Source organism: Ictidomys tridecemlineatus, chromosome 5, assembly GCF_052094955.1.
Source record: "Ictidomys tridecemlineatus isolate mIctTri1 chromosome 5, mIctTri1.hap1, whole genome shotgun sequence".
NCBI lineage: Eukaryota > Metazoa > Chordata > Mammalia > Rodentia > Sciuridae > Ictidomys > Ictidomys tridecemlineatus.
The window spans coordinates 187,774,682-187,794,437 of record NC_135481.1 but is presented as its reverse complement, the minus strand read 5'-3'; the positions used below and the strand labels follow the sequence as shown (position 1 = coordinate 187,794,437).

The 19,756-nt window shown below is 37.0% G+C and overlaps 1 long non-coding RNA gene across 14 annotated transcripts in view; it reads right to left on the bottom strand.

Moving 5' to 3' along the window:
- The window catches only part of LOC110598340 (uncharacterized), an 82,705-nt gene that overhangs the window by 36,323 nt on the left and 26,626 nt on the right, over nucleotides 1-19,756 (bottom strand). For 11 of the 14 annotated variants that reach the window (XR_013439742.1, XR_013439754.1, XR_013439743.1 and 8 more), the window contains one exon: nucleotides 4,672-4,780. The exons of the other annotated variants lie outside the window; for them this stretch is intronic. This is a non-coding gene — a long non-coding RNA (uncharacterized LOC110598340). The remainder of the gene's footprint in view (nucleotides 1-4,671; nucleotides 4,781-19,756) is intronic. 14 annotated transcript variants of the gene reach the window in all.

Sequence of the window (19,756 nt, the reverse complement as noted above, 5' to 3'; positions counted from 1 at the left end):
TTCAAGTTGGGGACTTTATCTGTATTCTGTTTTGAACAAACCATCTGCAAAAGCCACACATATGAGAAAACTGGGACAATCTGACCAATGACTAGATATTAAGTGACATTAAATAACTATTAATAATTTATAAATTATAATAATGGCATTGTCATTATGTTTCTTAAAAAGAGTACTTCTTAGCTACACTAAAGTATTTATAGTTGAAGTAATAGGGTGTCTGGGAATTGCTTTTATCTGGGATGATTTTACCTTGGAAGAAAAATGAAAAATGATTGGTCAAATGTCAATGCTCGCTGAAGTGATGAAGGTACATGAACATTCATTTTAATTTTCCCTCTCCTGCAATGCAGGTTGAAAAATTTCCATAACAAAATATTAATGAGAAGAGAAAGGCCCCGTCCACAGGATGCAGTGCTGCCTACCCCTCCTGCTTCATGAGAGGAGCTGAGCACAAGCAGAGCCTATGTTCCTGAACCAGCTCTAAGGAGACTGTTTTCTGAATCATGAATATCAGGTAAAACAAGACCAACGAGGATTTGCTAAGGAGATCTATGTGACAATGTTCAGACCTGACTGGATTCGTAAGGTCTCTCACAACACCACTGGAAACGTGCATTGTTTCCTTGTAGAAAAGTGCCAACAAGAGGGACCTATTTCATCAACTCAGTTTGTACCATGGGCTCTAGAGCAATGAAAACCAGAGAAAGGATTACATTAAGGTTAAGCCAAGCATCTTATATAGTATATACTTATAGTTTTTAGCTTTTCTTACTAAAATACTTCATCAAACAAATTAGACAAATGCAGTTTAAAAATCATTTCCCATTTAGAGTATTTATGCTACAGACAGGCTTAAAAAGCTAATAAGCTATACGGCAATATAAAAACATAAAAAGAAGAGAGAATGACAACTCTATTATAACAAGCCATATATAAATCGAGGAAGGAGCAAGAAGTCTGCATGCTGGGCCAGCATCCAAAAGCCATTACAACTAATGGCTTATGTGCCAGGCCTATGGGTTGTGCTTATTTAAATTCCAGCCAGAATGTATACATTATAAATAATTCTTTCATAAATGCACTCCCCCACAATCCACGCATCCCAATTATTTCTAAGGCAAAGCATTAAACAAAAGAGCGGCTCTAGCTCCAATATACCACATTAAATTTAACACAAATATATAATTGCAGCAGCACTGTAAATGGTGATTCATTTACAAAGAGAATCCATTTAAAGACTCCAAACATCCACTTGGGTCTTTTTAAAAGCGTTGTGTCATATTCATATGAATATTTTAAACTAATATGGGAAGTACACGGAAGGCTTATTTTTCTATTTTCAGTTTAAAATGCTCGGAATTCTAAAGCCTAAGAGTCCCGAAACTTTCTGCAGTGGCTCGCCATTCGTTACTAGAGCAGGCAAGGGGGCTGCAGCAGCTGTCAGGGCCAGCAACCCTGCATTCTTCATCTCACTCATCTCTACGGAGGGGCGGGGGAGGAGGCACAGGCAAGGCCGTGGCATCTGCCGCACAGCAACGTGCTTTTCTTCCAGAATAGCAATCATGGAGAAGCAGAAAGAGAAAGAAAAATCAAGATTTAGCCCATGGAGATCACAGGTGAGAAAAACTAATGACTGGGATTGTTCTAATCCAAAGGACCTCTTTTGATTGGGTATTTCTTAGCAACCAATCGTCTGGCAAAACTCAAGAAATACAAAAAAGGCCTAACTGCCAGGGCAAATGGCATTCATAACTATTAGTCTTCCTAATTTTCTAAAATAAGGACGATTTGTGTCATTTTCAAATAAGATACCCATTCTTTATGACAAACTCATTCATGGTCAGACTGCTTAAAGTTGATTGATTAATAAACAGATTTCTAATTTTGCTACCACTGGGTATATATCATTTCTTACAAACATATAAATTAAAAAATATGTGATGCAGTAGTTTTACAAACCAGAATCTTCTGACTGTCAAACTACAATTTCCACTACCATTGAGAAGTCATCTTCATCAGCCCTGAAGTCCCAGATGATATCAAGGAGTCCTCTAACAATAATCTGACTATGGAGATGAGCAACAATCCACACAGCTATGTGGATAACACTGACAGAAGGACACTATGTTCCAGGCACTGTGCTAAGCCAGGTGATGGAGCAAAGGAAGGCAGCAACCACGGTCCACAAGGAGGACAGAACTGCTGAGGCCTGTCTCAGACAGTCACTTCAGGGGGGACCCACATCTCCCAGTCTGGCAGTCATTAGACTTTGAAACTATCCACTAAGACAAGGGAAAATCTTTTTCTCCTTTGCTGACTGATTCTTCAAGACTAAACAGACTTGAAAGAAAAGTCTGAGGTAGTGGAAGAAATTAAGAGCCAATAAACATAGAAGGCAGATTACCAAAGAGGCACCTGGAAGCCCTCCCTCTGACTGAGGGTTCTGAGTCTGGAAGGCATTTTTTTTTTTTTAATTCAGACATTTCTCTACACTCACTATTTTTACTTTCCCATCTTCCTGTGATTATCAGCAATAAAACCCATAAAATGAGAAGGAGTGATGATGCTTACTTGGGGGAGTAAGGAAAGCTATGGGCAGGATAAGTGGTGACAATCATCTTAAGGGAAGGGGAAACTCAGGCCACAGGGCCTTGGCACTGCACAGAAGAGCAGCACTCCAGCCCACAGCTGAGGAGCAGAAGAAAAACTAGGAGGAATCACACAAGATGGCAGGCCACCACAAATTGAGGGTGCCCAAGCACTCCACACAGAGGCGGCACCAGTCATCAGGGAAGAACATGTCACTGCCACCACTGTTCCAAGGGACCACAGTCTGCAGGTGCACTCTGAATGACTTAGGCCTCCTGGGGAGAAACATACACATAAGTAAGATGCACTATAAAAACAGTGTGAAGACCAGCAGGCAGGAAGTGGAAGCACACTGCTGGACAGCTCTTAGAAATGAGGTGTCGCAACACCCCTTCAAGGGGCTGTAATCAGGAGCACACACAGAGGGTAAGCACTGAGCAAGAGGGCTGAGGCACATACTTGTCATCCTAGCTCCGCAGAAGGTTGAGGCAGGAAAGTAGCCAATCCAAGTCCAGTCTTGGCAATTCAGCAAGACCCTGCCTCAAAAATGAATGTGAAAAGGGCTGAGTATAGCTCAGTGGTAGAGTGCCCCTGGTATGAATGCATGTCTGTATGAATGAATGAAGAAATGCGTGAATTAATTAAATAAAACAACACTAAGACAACTATTAGAATAACAAAACAATGAACTATGGTTATATTAAAAAAGACAAATGGAAAAATTTTTAAAAAATATTCAATTAATCTTAATCCAAGAGAAGGTAAATAAAGAAAAAAAACAGGTATGACAAATAGAAAACAGCAAGACAATAGATTTAATACCAACACATGAATGATTCCATTAAATGTAAATGCTCTAAACATTCCAATTAAAAGACAAAGGTTTATAACAGAAGATTTAAAAAGCAAAAGCCAATTATATTCCACTTATAAGAAATGCACTTCAAACAGAGACATAAAAATAAGTTAAAATTAAAGGATGAAGAAAGATATATTAAGCTAACACCAGTCAAAGGAAAGCTGGAGGGGCTGTATCAATATCAGACAAATCACTGTAAAGAGTCGAAAAAGAGATCCACATATATATCATCAAGAGGTTTTTCATAAAGGTAAAAAGGAAAAGGAGAGTCTTTTAAAAAAGTGATGCTAGAATAAACAGATATTCACATGGGGACAAAAAAAGCCTTAAGACTTACCTCATACCATACATAAAAATTAATTTTCAAGTAGTTTAAGCATTTTATATAAAAGCTAAAACATAAAAATGATCAATTTATCAGTTTAAAACATAAAACTTCAGAAAATTAAAAACTTTTGCTCCCCAAATCACACAAAACAAAAATGAAAAGCCATTGATTGGAGAAAATATCTCATGGAAGACTTGCACATAGATTATATAAATAACTCTTTCCCTCTTAGACCTCAATAATTAAGATACAGAGCTTAATTTTTCAAAATGTGTTCATAAATGAATGCAGCAGCATTATACACAACAGATAGAAATTGAAAACAACTAAATTTCTATCAGCTCATGAATGGGTAAACAAAACACAACTGTCCACTCAGTGGAATATTATTTAGCAACAGAAAGGAATGCAACACTGAAATCACTACCACACAGAGAAACCATGAAAACAGTATGCAAATAAAAAACTCAGTCACAAAAGAGCACATGTGACAGGACAACATTTCAATAAAATGTCCAGAATAGGCAAACCAATGGGGATGGGCTGCCTAGGGCTGGGCACTGAGGATGAATGTTAGTGACTACTAATGGCAATGGGATTTCTTCTTGAGACTAAAAAAGCTTTAAAATTCATTGTGGTGATGTTTCACAACTCTGTGTATATAATACAAACCATCAATTTGCACACTCTTAAGGGGATGCACTATGTGATATATATAAACTAAATCTCAATCAGGTTGTTATATTTTAGAACGTGTAAAAGATTTTGTGTGTGTGTCTGTGTAGCCAAGAAGCACAAAAGAAAAAAAAATTCTCCACATCACAAATCTTCAGGAAAACAGAGATAAACCTGACAGACACCATGGGAACATGTGATAAAGGTAAGCACTCACCTTTTATCATCCATATCAAGTCCTCCTGACAGCATGGAACACCTCCTATGGAGCACTGAGAAAGGCACATCACTTCTGGGTATACTCTCTACAGTTCCAGAATCACAATCTAATTTTGAGGAAATATCAGACAAGCACATTATGAGAGACATTCTACAAAATGCCTTGATCATTATTCTTCAAAACTGCCAAGGTCATGAAAGACAAGAATGGACCAGGAGGAGGTGGCAAGATGACAGAAGAGAAGGGTCACTTCCCTAGTAGCTCTGTGGGGTGAGTCAAGAAAAGTGGACAGGCAACTTTTCAGTAAAGTGGGTAAACAATCATGAATTAGGGGGAACATTACTGAAAATACTGGACATTCAAAACAGATTAGGTACTCCAGAAATTATATATAATAAAACCAAGAGGGAAGACCTTAGCCCCATAGTCACAAAAGTAGCTGAGGTGAAAACCAGAACAGTCCCTAAAAGAATGCAGTAAAGCAATAAAGGAATTAAAGGAATCCCCATTCTTAGGAAGACTGAGGCATGTCCGGGTACACAGAGGTTAGAGATCAGAGACACTGCTCAAAAAAACAGTAAGCTGTGCTGCACAGTATCTGTGAAAGGGGAGGGAAATCGCCATCTCTCTCAGTGGCATGAAATAGCAAAGCAGAAGGAACTATTTTGGTAGCTGCAGCTTGGGGGCTAGCAACTAGAAAAACAGATTACTAAAAATCCCAAGTCTGGACCAAAAAACAAGACAGGCAAACCCACACTGCATGACCAAGAGTGTACCTAAGTCACCAGGAGAAAATGAAGCCTGGAAAGAGATTTACACAGGAGAATACTGGTCGCACAAACCCACCTGGCTCCCCCTGAACCTCCAATCTGGCTGCTTGCAGGACCAGCTGGGAAAGAAGCTCCTGGCGAGGAAAATGAAATGGCGGGGGCAGGACAGATGCAGCTCAGACACCGAATCTGAGACCAGGAATTGTGGGGTCTATAGGCAAAATAGTGTACTAAGAACAGGCTCCTACACCAAATGAGTGGACAATGAGATCCCTGGGGTGCAATCTTCCAGCATGAACCAGCAATGGCTGAGTCTTAAAGGTGCACTGACTTAAAATCTCCAGACCAACTGGCATGCAGCAAGGATACTGAGCATACCAAGCCTACGTCCTCCTCCAGGAACTCAGCTTCCAGGACTAACCCTCTCACCCTATCAACCCCATGGACTCTGAGGGTGAAGCAAGCATCAAACTCCAGAAAATCTCACCTAACTGCTGAGAAGGGAAGCTGAGAAACTTTTGAACTCCAACAGAAACAATAGTTCGAGTTTTCATCAAGATCCCTTTTTTTTTCTTTTTTCTATTCTCTCTCACATTTATACCATCTTTGAAATGGAAATACTTTTCATGCATCAGTTTATTGAGCACTAGGATCTATGAATAGAATGTTACAGTTTTCTTGTGTATTCTCTTTTTTTAACTTTTTCTTTTTCTTTTTAATTTTTTTAACAATTTTTACTTTATATATATTTTTCATCTCCCTATCTGTTTCCCTGGATTCTCTTTCTCTCTTTTCTCCTTAATTAATTAATTAATATTAATTAATTCCTCTTTCAGTCATATTAATTCCTCTTTCAGTCTTCCTATATTTTTTACTTCTATCTTCTCTCTTCCTTCCCCATGAATATCACATCATAAACCACTTTGGTTTTCTCTTGTCCACTATTTGAACTTGTAAATCCTTTGCAAACTTGAAATTGTAAACCCTTTTGTAAAAGAGAGATTCTCAAAAAAAAAAAAAATCAAGCAAAAATCCTTGAAATGAAGAAAGCAATAAATAAATTAAAAATTCAATGGAAAGCATGACCAACAGACTACACAGAACATCAGACAATGAAGATAAAATATATAATCTTGAAAACAGAGTTGATCATGGAGAGAAGATGTTAAGAAATCATGAACAGAAATTCTAAATGTCTAAATTATTGTAGGCAATAATTGAATATATCATTTCTGTTTGTTGCAACAAAACAGTAGATGTCTGAATAGGAACTATATGGCTTAAGGTTGTATATTCTTTGCACTGGGTGCTGTTAATAATTGGTCTCCTGCTTAAAGGTGCGATACTATAAACTTTCAAGGATACTGTAAGTCTACAGGGAAGAAACTATACTGCCCTAGATCCACAATGCTAGAGGGATAGACACACAAAATACATGAAAAAACAAGGGAATAAATCACCCCAAACAAACCAAGATGCTCCAATAGTAGAATCCACTGACACAATAGTAGAAAAAATGTCAGAGAAGGAGTTCAGAATGTACATAGTTAAACCAATCTGCAACATACAGAACAATGTAAGGAGCGAAATCAGAGAGAAAATCCAGGAATTGAGAGATCACTTCAATAAAGAGAGATTCTCGGAAAAAAAAAAAAAGGTAAAGCAAAAATCTTTGAAATGAAGAAAGCAATAAACAAATTAAAAATTCAATGGAAAGCATGACCAATGGAAAGACTATACCACTTGGAAGACAGAACATAAGGCAATAAAGATAAAATATATAATCTTGAAAACAGAGTTGATCATGGAGATAAGATGTTAAGAAATCATGAACAGAAAATTCTAAGAATTATGGGATAACATGAAAATACCAAATTTAAGATTTATCGGGATAAATGAAGGGGTAAGAGTTACAAACCAAAGGAATACACAATCTTTTCAATGAAACGATATCAGAAATTTCCCCAAACCTAAAGAATGAAATGGAAAATCAAATGTAAGAGGTTTACAGGACAACAAATGTACAAAATTACAAAACATCCACACTGAGGCACATTATTATGAAAATGCCTAACATATAAAATCAAGATAGAATTTTAAAGGCTGCCAGAGTAAAACAATAGATCAGTTTTAGAGGGAAGCCAACACACTTCTCAGTTGATTTTTCAACCCAGACCCGCAGAGCTAAAAGGTCTTGGAATAATATATACATCAAGCTCTTAAAACATGAATGCCAGCCAAGAATACTATACCCACCAAAATTAAGCTTCACAATTGATGATGAAATTAAAACCTTCCAAGATAAACAAAAGTTAAAAGAATTTACAACTAGAAAGCCTGCACTATGAAACATATTCAATAAAATATTTCATAAAGATGTAATGAAAACTAAAAGCAAAAGCCAGCAAAGGGTGGAACTACACAAAAAGAATAGTCAGTCAAAGGAGACACTAATTCAAATTAAAAACTAGAAATAAATCAAAATGACAGGGATTAAAAATCTTTCTCAATAATCACACTGAATGTAAATGGCTTAAATTCATCTATCAAAAGACACAGACTAGCAGACTAAAAGACAAGACCCAATAATATGCTGTCTCCAAGAGACTCACCTCATGGGCAAAGACATCCACAGACTGAAGGTAAAAGGATGGGGAAAAAAATACATCATTCACATGGATCTTGTAAAATAAGTAGGGGTTTCTATCCTCCTATCAGATAAAGTGGACTTCAAGTCAAAGTTAATCAGATAGGACCAAGAAGGACATTTCATACAGACATATATGGAATAGTTGTATCCATCAAGGAGCGAATACACTTTCTTTTGCATAGCACACAGATGCTTCTCTCAAATAGAGCATGTATTAGGCCATAAAGCAACTCTTAGCAAATACATAGATTAAAAAAAAAACAGATAATACCTTGCATCCCATCAGATCACAATGAAATGAAGTTAGAAATCAATGATGAAATAAAAAATAGAAGCTACCCTAACACCTGCAGACTAAATAATATGCTAGTGAATGACAAATGAACAGCAGAAGAAATCAGGGATGAAATTAAAAAATATTTAGAGGTAAGTGAGAATAGTGATAACATATCAAAATTTCTGGGACACTGTGAAGGCAGTGCTAAGAGAAAGTTCACTGCATTGAGCTCATTCATTAAAAGAATAAAAAGTCAACAATTCATGACCTAATATTATATATCAAAGCCCTAGAAAAAGAACAAATAAATACCAAAGCATTAGAAGACAGGAAATGATTTTTAAAAGAGCTGAAATCAATGAAATTGAACCAACAACAAAAAGTAATTCAAAGAACTGACAAAAAAAATTTCTTTGAAAAAAACAAATAAAATTGATAAAACCTTAGCAAAAATAAAAAGAAAGAAAAAGGAAAAGAAAATTCAAATTACTAAAATTTATGATAAAGGAAATATCACCATGGACAGTACTGAAATACAGATGATAATCAGAAACTATTTTGAAAATTTATACTCCAATAAAATAGAAAATATTGTAGACATCAACAAATTTCTAGAGTCTTATAACATACCCAAACTGTATCAGGAGGACATACACAATTTAAACAGATCTATTTTAAGCAATGAAATTGAAGACACCATGAAAAGTCTACCAATTAAGAAAAGCCCAGGACAAGACAGATTCTTAGCCAAGTTTAGAAGACCTTCAAAGAAGAATTAACACCAATCCTCCTCAAATTATTCCATGAAATAGAAAAGGAGGGAACCCTTCCAAACGCATTCTATGAAGGTAGTATTACCCTGATACCTAACCAGACAAAGACACAACAAGGAAAGAAAACTTCAGACCAATATCCCTGATGAATATAAATGCAAAAATCCTCAAAGAAATTCTGGCAAATTGCATACAGCAACATATTTAAAAGACAGTGCACTAAATCAAGTAGAGTTCCTTCCAGAGATGCAAGATTGGTTCAAAATATGGGAATCAATAAACGTAATTCATCACCTCAACAGGCTAAAAGACAAGAATAACATGATTACCTCAATAGACGCAGAAAAAGAATCTGACAAAATACAGCACTCATTCATGTTCAAAACACTGGAAAAACTAGGGATAACAGGAACAAACTTCAACATTGTAAAAGCTATATATACTAAGCCCAAGGCCAACATCATTCTAAATGGAGAAAAATTGAAAACATTCCTTCTAAGAACTGGAACAAGACTAGGATGTCCTCTTTCACCACTTTTATTCAACATCCTCCTTGAAACTCTAGCCAGAGCTATAAGACAGAAGAAAGAAATTAAAGGGATATGAATAGGAAAAGAAAAACGCAAACTATCACTATTTGCTGATGACATGATTCTATATTTAGAAGACCCAAAAAATTCCACCAGAAAACTTCTAGAACTAATAAATGAATTCAGCAAAGGAGCAGGATATAAAATTACTTCCCATAAATCAAATGTGTTCTTATACATCAGTAATGAATTGAGAAATTAGAAAAACTACCTCATTCACAGTAGCCTCCAAAAAATAAAATATTTGGTAATCAATCGAACAAAATGAAAACTACAGAACACTAAAGAAAGAAATTGAAGAAGACCTTAGAAAATGGAAAGTTCTCCCATGCTCTTCAATAGGCAGAATTAACACTGTCAAAATAGCCATGCTACCAAAAGTGTTATACAGATTTAATGCAATTCCTATTAAAATCCCAATGACAATTTTCACAGAAATAGAAAAAGCAATCATGAAATTCATTTGGAAAAATGAGAAACCCAGAATAGACAAAACAATCCTTGGCAAGAAAAGTGAAACAGGAGGCATCACAGTATCAAAACTTAAATTATATTACAGAACAATAGTAACAAAAATGGCATGATTTTGGAACCAAAACAGACACATAGACCAATGGCACAGAATATTAGACAGAGACAAATCCACATTAATATAGTTATCTCATACTAGACAAAGGCACCAAAATCATACATTAGAGAAAAGATAGCCTCTTCAACAAATATTTATGTTTAGCCATATGAATGTTTTAAACAGCTCAGTGCACAATAGGTAGGTTATAGAACCAACCTAGGTGCCCTTTAACAGATGAATGGGTTAAGAAAATGTGATGTATATATATATATACACAATGGAATATTAACTCATTCTTCTTTAAGAAGAATGAAATTATGGCATTTGCCAATAAATGGATGAAACTGGAGAATATCATTCTAAGAGAAATAAGCTGATCCCAAAGAACCACAGACCAAATGTTTTCTCTGATATGCAGATGCTAATTCACAATAAGGTGTGGGGAGGAGAATACTGGTATTTTGGACTAGACAGAGAGGAATAAAGGGACGGGATGGGATGGGAAATGGGGGTAGGAAGGACAGTAGAATGAATTGAACATTATTACCCTATGTGCATACATGATTACATGATTGGTGTAATTCTATATCATGTACAATCAGAAAAATGAGCAGTTATAATCCATTTATGTATCATGTGTCAAAATGCATTCTACTGTCATGTATAACTAATTTGAACAGATTAAAAAAAGATTTAAAAAAACATGCTAACTTTAATAACTGGATTTTAGGGAAGATTTTTTAAAATCTATAATGCCTGTTCTTATTGAAACTTTTATTGGCCTCACACGGATATGAAAACTAAGGAATACATGACTGAAAAGTGCAATCTATCACTGTTATTATATTTAATGTTTATTACAGTTTACCTTCAAATACTATTAAAGTGTATTTATATACAGTGTGTATATGTGGTGCATATAGTATATAGTGTAAGAATTTTATATTAGTATTCTTCATTTTCTTTCTTTTTTTTAAAGTATATTTATTCTCAAGTTTTAGGTGAACACAATATTTTACATTTATGTGGTGCTGAGGATTGAACCCAGTACCTCGTGCATGCTAGGCAAGCACTCCACCACTGAGCCACACCCCAGCCCCAATATTCTTCATTTTCTACTACCATTCTTTGTGATTTTGTGGTCATGTTTTTTTTTTTTAACTTTTGTTTTAAACACCACAATGCACCATTATTAATTTTAATTTATTTTTAACCTCTTTTATGTTTTTGTACTATTAGGGATTGAAACTAGTGACACTCTCCACTGAGCTACACCACCAGCCCTTTTTATTTTATTTGAAGACAGGGTCTCACTAAGTTCCTAAGGATGGCCTCGAACTTGCTGTCCCTGTCTCAGTTTGTGGAGTCTTTAGGATTACAGGTATATGCTATTGCACCAGATGGATTTTTCTTAAATAGTAAATTATTTTTAAAGAGAATAAAAGTGAAAAAATAGTCCTTTATGTTTACCCATATATGAATAATTTCCAGTGCATTATTCAAGTTGAGAAAAAAAAAAAAGAACAAGAAACTGTCACAGATTGGAAGAGCTGAAGAGATGTGACAATAAAATGCAACATGGTCCCCCAATGGAGGACACCAGACACCAAATAAGTGGTTGCCTGGGCCATGGCAGTGGAGGAAGGAGGGACAGAGTGAAATGGAGGCAACTCACTGAGGAAGGGAAATGTTCAGACTTGATTGTGGTGACAGCTGCCTGACTAAACATTTACCCCAACTCCTCCACAATCAGACCACGTAGAGTGGGTGGATTTTATTCCATTAAAATAAAGCCTCAACAAAGCCTTTTTTTTTTTTTTTTGGTACCAGGGGTTGAATTCAGGGACACTCGACCACTGAGCTACATCCCCAGCCCTATTTTGTCTTTGTTTTTGTTTTGTTTTGTTTTTTGAGACAGGATCTCACTGAGTTGCTCAGCACCTCGCTCTTACTGAGGCTGGCTTTGAACTCCAGATCCTCCTGCCACAGCCTCCTGAGCTGCTGAGATCACAGGCATGAGCCAGCAACAAAGTCATTTTAAACAAAGACAATGATGGGGGGGCAGGGAGTCAGGGCCATCAGCGGCAGCCTTGGTGGCCTGGAGGTCTCAGTGTGCAAGAGAAGGAACTGCAGCTCCTAAAAGCTTCCTTTGAGCAAGTAGAAAGGTCTCTAGTCTGCTTCTGTCTGCTCCCCGAAGCAGCTGATTCTCCAGGAGCCATAAACATCACTCCTGGCCACACACACATCAAGAGAAACCCACCTTGATTTGCAGAAAAAGGGAACTAGAAATATGCGATTCAAAGAGGCAGTCCTTTGGCGCAGCATACACAGGAAGAAATCCATCAACTGGAGCCTGTCCACCAAGAGACTTATACCACCCTGGGGATAGAAGGTCGGGATCTGGCAGCCAGGAGGCTTGGGAAAGTCGAAACAGACACTACAGAGAAAGTTGCTGATTACATTCCACTGGACCATATTCATGTTAACCTCCCCTGGGAAATCAAGCAACCAAGATCCCCAATCTGCTTCTAGGGCCATAGAACAGATAGACAAATCTGCATCTAGCCTCAAGTGGTCACAAGGGACCTGCCCTCTTAAGGAAAAAGAGGAAAGGGATAAGAGAAAGCCCCTGAAGCAGGGACAATCTGCCACTGTGAATACAGATGGCAAAGAGCTAAAAGCAAACAAATGGTACTTTGGAATCAACACTTGGTGAACCTGCTGCTTTACACTGGCATGACCTGGAGGGCCACAGTGGCTGAACAGAGTCCAAAAGTATCAGCCCCAATACCCCTCACCATCAGCTACGTTAATGAGATGAAAGGAGAGAGAGGCCCTCTAGAGAGATGGCCCAGACCTACCCTGGAAGACTGTTGTAAGAATGCAGTGAGACAATCATAGGAAGCTCACAGATGGTACTTGGTCACCAATGGCTCTCCAGGTTGTCAGTCATGACAGTATGATACAAGCAAAGGACCGTAAACAACCTTAGTGTCCTTAAAAGCTATGGAAGGGAGCTTCAAGAATCATAACATATCTACACCTTGGCACACGATGCAAAAAGATATCCATGAAAAGGAAATGAAAAACCAAGGTGAGGAATTTTACATATGGTAATCTTAACAGATTACATTTATGAAGACATGTGCAATACATGTATACATGTACATGTACATGTGCTTACTTAAGAAAAAGCCTGAGAACACATGCACCAAACAGTTGACAGCTATTTCCAAGCCTGAGTGGTGAGGAAGGGAAACTGTTACCACTTCAACTCCTGGATCACTCTTTCAACAGATATATGTTATTTTTGTAAAATTTTTTTAAAATATAGAGAAAGAAGACACATTGCTGAATTTTGTACAGCAATGTAAACAAGTAACCATGGAAGCAGCCCTGCAGGTCTTTGTTCATTTCCTCACCATTCACTCAGCTACAGGCCTACCTTGAGCTCAGGTGGCGCCAGACTGAGCATGAGAACTTCCGGGTGCCACATGAGCAAGCTCCAGGCCCTGCCTCAGGGGCTTAAAGGCCTGGCCAGGCCCAAAGTAGGCAAGAAAATCCTCAATGACCTACAGTGACAAAGTCTATAAGAGTACCTGTAGAATACTCCAGAAACCGAGAAAAGCATGGAGGAGTGAGTCGGTGTGGGGAGGACACGAGGCTAAGCAGGAGTCAGGCAGAAATGTGCAGGGTGAACACATTCAAGTCAGAACCGTGAGATAGCCTTCACAGCAAGTATGGTCCCGACACCCCGGGTCTAATGGGGAGCCTGGACGTGCTTGCATAGTTAAAGAATACGAGAACTCTCTGCACTTCCCACTCAAGTTTTCTTTTAAAACTATATTGCTCTTATAAATCCAGTTCTTTAATTTAAAAATAAAAGTTAAATAAAGATTTCTTCTAGATGCATAAAAGCCAAGAGAATTTCTGCACAGCTATCTTATATGAGCAAGTATGGTCAAAGAAAGTTCCAGAGACAAAAGGATACCTGCTGGAAATGCACATTTCACAAAAAGAGAGAAAAAGCACACAAAATGATGTCAAATACAAAAACAATTTTCTCATTACCTATGGCTTTAAGAGCAAAGACAGAGCCATATATGGTGGCTGCATGCTTGCAATCCTAGCCACTCAGGAGGCAGGAGGATCTGAAGTTCAAGACCAGCCTCTGAAACTTAGCAAGAACTTATCTCAAAATAAAAAATAAAAAAGGGCTGGGGATGTGGCTCAGTGGTAAACTATCCCTGGGTTCAATTCCTAGAAAATACTCCCCCAAAAAGCAAATACAGTAACCAAGTATGATGTGGTTTAAAACATGCATACAGGTACAATGTAGGAAAAAAGCACAAAAGCTAGGAAATGAAAGTGTCCTGTGTGAGTTTCTTACACTGTATCTTACACCTTCTACAAAGTGGCATCATTTTATTTTAATATATGTTGTGGTAAGTGAAAGAAGTAAATTATAATTCCTAGAAGAACCAATACAAATTTTTTAAGAAGGTATAACTAATAAGTCAAATGGAGATAAAATAGAATCTATTTTTAATTTATTTTTTAAAAGCAAGAACATTGAGAGAAATGGAAAATAAGATGGTTTTTACATAAACCAAATCAATGGTAGCATCAAATATAAATGATCTAAACATTCAAATTAAGAGGCAGAGGCTGTTATACTGGATAAAAAAAGACTCAACCATGTGCCTTCCACAGTAAACATAAGTTAAAAACACAGATAAATTAATAGTAGGTATAAATATATGTCATACAAATATTAATCAAAAGAAAACTGGAGTGCATAAATTAACATCAGAGAAAGTAAGCTTCAGAAAAAAGGAACAGTACTAGGGAAAAAGAATTATCATGCAATGATTCAGAGATCAATTTATTTACTTCTGTCTGACAAAACTAAATGTGTATACACACTACATCAAAGCTTCAAAATATACAAGAACTGAAAGGAAAAATAGATAACTCCACAATTATAGTTGAGGATGCCAACATTTCTCTCTCAGTAATTAACAAAACAAATAGAAAGAAAATAAGCAAGAATCTAGAAGAACTAAAAAATGTTTTCAACTTACTTACTCTAAATGATATTTACAATATGTTCTACCCCAAAACACTGGAATGCCCACTCTTTTAAAGTATACACAAGACAGAACATACCCTGAGCCATAAAACTAATCTCAATTCACTTTATTTATTTATGATACTGGGGACTGAACCCACAGATGACTTACCACTAAGTTATATCCCCAGTACTTCTTTTTAAAATTTCTTTTATTCTGAGATTGGGTCTCGCTAAGTTGCTGAGGCTGGTCTTGTTTTAATCAGCTTTGAGTCATTATGACCAAAAGACCAGACAAGAACAACTTAGAGGAGAATAAGTTTATTTTGGCTCACAGTTTCAGAGGTTCAGTCCACAGTCAGCAAACTCCACAGCTCTGGGCCAAGGTGAGACGGAACATCATGGCAGAAGGGCACACAGAAGAAGACAGCTCAGGACACGGCAGCCAAGAAGCAGAGAAAGTAGCCCCCAAAAGGGACAAAACTTAAACCCCAAAAGGCACATCCTCAGTGTTCTACTTCCTCAAGCCACACCCTCCTGCTTAGTTACCACCCAGTTAATCCATATCAGTGGATTAATCCACTGATTAGGTTACGACTCTCATAATCTAATCATGTCACCTCTGAACACTCTTGCATCGTCTCCCACATGAGTTTCGGGGGGATATTTCATATCTCAACCATAAGAAGCCTCTAACTTGTGATATTCCTGCCTCAGCATCCAGAATGTTTCGGATTACAGACATGTACCACTATGCTTGACTTCAAATCTCAACAAATTTAAAAGAAAATAAATAACATAAAGTATGTTCTCTGACCACAAAAGAACTAAAACAGGAATCAATAACAGAAAGATATCTGGAAAAATCTTCAAATATTTGAAAATTATGTGGCATACTTCTAAATAACTCATTGATCAAAGGAGAAATCATTTTAAAATCATTTAAAATTCATATACTGCAAGTGATACAAACATTACATATCAAAACTTGAGGATGCAGCTAATATAGGACATAGGAGGTAATATGGTTTGGAACTGAAATGCCCCCAATGGCTTGTGTGTTGGAGGCTCGGTCTACAGCCTGTGGTGCTACTGAGACATTTTGGAATCTGTAGGAGGTGAGGTCTAGTTGGAGGAAGTTAGGTCAATGAGGGCATGTCCTTGAAGGGGATATTGGGACTTCAGCCCTTTCCTGTCTCTCACTACCTACTGGCCACCATGAGGTAGGCAGGCAGCTTGGCGCCACCACATGCTCCCCACCATGGTGGCTTGCCTTGCCAGGGCCCAAAAAGCAATGGAGTTTCAACCAACCATGGACTAAACCCTCTGAAGCCATGAGACAAAATTCACTTTTCCTCCTTTTGACTTATTGTCTCAGGTCTTTTGTCCGTGCCAGAAAGCTGACTAACACAAAAGGAAATCTCACAATGTAGAATGCGGATGTTACAAAGAAAGGGCCAAAAAGAAAGAAAGAAAGAACTAAGTACTCATAGTTAAAAAAAAAAATATAGCAATTAAATTCCAAAAAACCCAAAGGAAGAATAACAAATCAGACCAGAAATTACTAAACAAGAAAATAAACATATAACACAAGAATCAACGCCAGAAATTGGTTCTTTGAAACCGCTAACAGAATTGATAAACTTCTGGTAAAAATTATCTAGAGAGGAAAGGCCTATAGAAGATGAAATAGCAGGATTAAAGTGGGGCCACACTACAGATCTCACAGACAACAGGAAGAAGACTGCCATTTTCCAATATATCATATAATCATACACTCAGGCAAAGATTATTTGCAACCATGAAAATCACCAGAAGAAAAGGTGCTGAGGAATTTCATAACATGAAAGAATCAAACACCTGAGCCACTGCTCAATATTAACATCTCTAAAAGCAGGACTAGATATTCGTTTCCTAACAATTTGTAATGGGTACACAAAACAATTATTTTGTTTTAAAAAAATTAGGCATAATATAATCAAATTTCCAAATATAATTTTCAGTTTACAGAAAAAACAGAGCAAGAGCTGAGGTTTTAGCTCAGTGATAGAGTGCTTGTCTAGCACATGTAAGGCACTGAGTTCGATCCTCAGCACCCCATAAAAACAAAGAAAGAAAGAAACAAATAAATAAATAAAAGGTATTGTTTCCATCTACAACTAAATTTTTTTTTTAAAAAGAGAAAATCATACCATAAGAAAAATAACCACCAAATCCAGAATGTGGAAAATTTCTACAAGACTAATGACCCCTTCAACAAATAAATGATGTGGGGGAAGATGAAAGAGAGAAGCATTAAAGATTAAAAGAGATTTAAGATGAAAAGGAAAAAAAAAACTGTTAACAAAAAGAGACTTAAGAGACACATCTACCTAATGAAATGTGTGGACCTCATATGGATCATGATAAAAACAAGCCAACGATAAAAAGGCATTTTTGAAGCTGTCAGGGAAAATTGGACATAGCTTGGTAGACTGGAAGGCATTACTGTTAATTTTGGTGAGTGTGATAATGATACCACAGTTAGATTTCCTTTAAGTCCTTAACTGGATACAATGTTTCTGACTTCCTTTAAAATACACCATCAAAAGAAAAACACAAAACCTTTACAGAGGAAAGGGTCAGATTTTATTGGACATTAAAGAAAACTTAAATAAATAGAAAGATACACTGCATTATGGATTGGAAGTTTAAATTATTATGAGACGGCAATATTCTCCAAACTGACAGAGCTAATGCAAGCCCAGATGAAATCCTACCAAGTGTTATCTGTTAATTTATTTTGTTAGACTCTGTTGAGTTGGGCTTAAAATCTACATGGGAATGCAGAAGACCATGGACAAGTCATATTAAATAAGACACAAAGGTGAGGACCCTTGTTCTCCCAGTTCCGCAGGAGTCCCTGTGGTGAGTGTGTTGCTGGCTGAGGGAGAGCAAGCCACCAGCTGGAAGGCAGGGAGTGCAAAAGGAACAGCTCCTGCACAGAGACTGTGGGTAACAGCACCAAGGCAGTGGGAACGGTCAGGGCTTCTGAAGCCAAGCTCATCTCTCTTCCATTGTAATTTTTCTTACGCATGAAGAAAAATTAATTTTGGCTAAATTATAGAACTCAATGTGGAAAGAAAACTAAAGTCTTTAAAGCAATAAAAAGAATAGAGGTGGGCTGGGTTTGCGTCTCAGCAGTAGAGTGCTTGCCTCGTACACACGGGGCCCTAGGTTCGATCCTCAGCACCACATAAAAATAAATAAATATAATAGAGGAATTAAAAAAATAAAAATAGCGGAGCTGGATATTGCTCAGTATGCACTCATCCCTGGCACTGAGCCCCAGCACCAAGAAAGAAGACAGAGAAAAAACTTCAAAATGCCCCAAGTGTGAAGGAAAATGCTGACAAAATTAACTGCATGAGAATAGTTTCTGGTCATCCATGGACAATTAAGAAAGGTTTGAAATCTAGAACATATGCAGAATTTGCACTAGTCACGAAGAAAGACTAGCCTATTCTCTCCCCACCCCTCCTACAAAAGATTTGATCAGGAACTTCACCAAAAGAAATACAGGTGTCCCACAAAAACAGGAAAAGGCATTCAAACTCAATTTGGTTAAACTTCAAACTCAACTCAGAAGAAGGAAAACACAAATCCAAATCACAAAGTGACATTATTATATATACTACCATACTACCAGACTGAAAGAAAATCTAAAATTTGACAATATCAATAGGCAGGCAAAATGCAGGGCAAAAGCAGGGGTGTGAACAAATATTCCCACTTGGGAAAGCTGTCAGTACCTACCCGAGTAGAAGACAAGCACACCCCATCTGACATCCATACTCTCTTGAGTGTGCTGCCTTTAGAGATGTGTACTTACGTGCTCTGAGTGCATAGAGAAAATTATGCTTAGCAAACTGTTCCTATAGTCAAAAATGAACCTCTCCACCAATTGTAGATGGACAATGTCAACATATTCCAAGAACATTGTTACAAAGGGAACAAACTCAAACTATAAACAGAATTCACAAATCAATATTTCCTGTATGATTTCACATATGTCAAATTCAAAAAAAACTAAAATTAAATTAGATATTTGGAGGTAGATACTAGACATAAAATTTAAGATATGATTGACATAAAAATCAAGATGGTGCTTATATTTGGTAGATAGAAAGTAGTGATTAAGAATGGGGCAAAGGGCTCCAGATGCTGGCAATGTACAATTGTTTGACCTGGGCACGTGACTACATGGATATTTGCTTCATAAAAATGTCTTAAACTCTGTATGTATGTTGTTTCCAAATTTCTATATGCATTACACTTAACAATAAAAGAAGTTTTAAAGAGCATTTTTAAAAAGAACTTCAGTGGAGAAAAATCACCTGA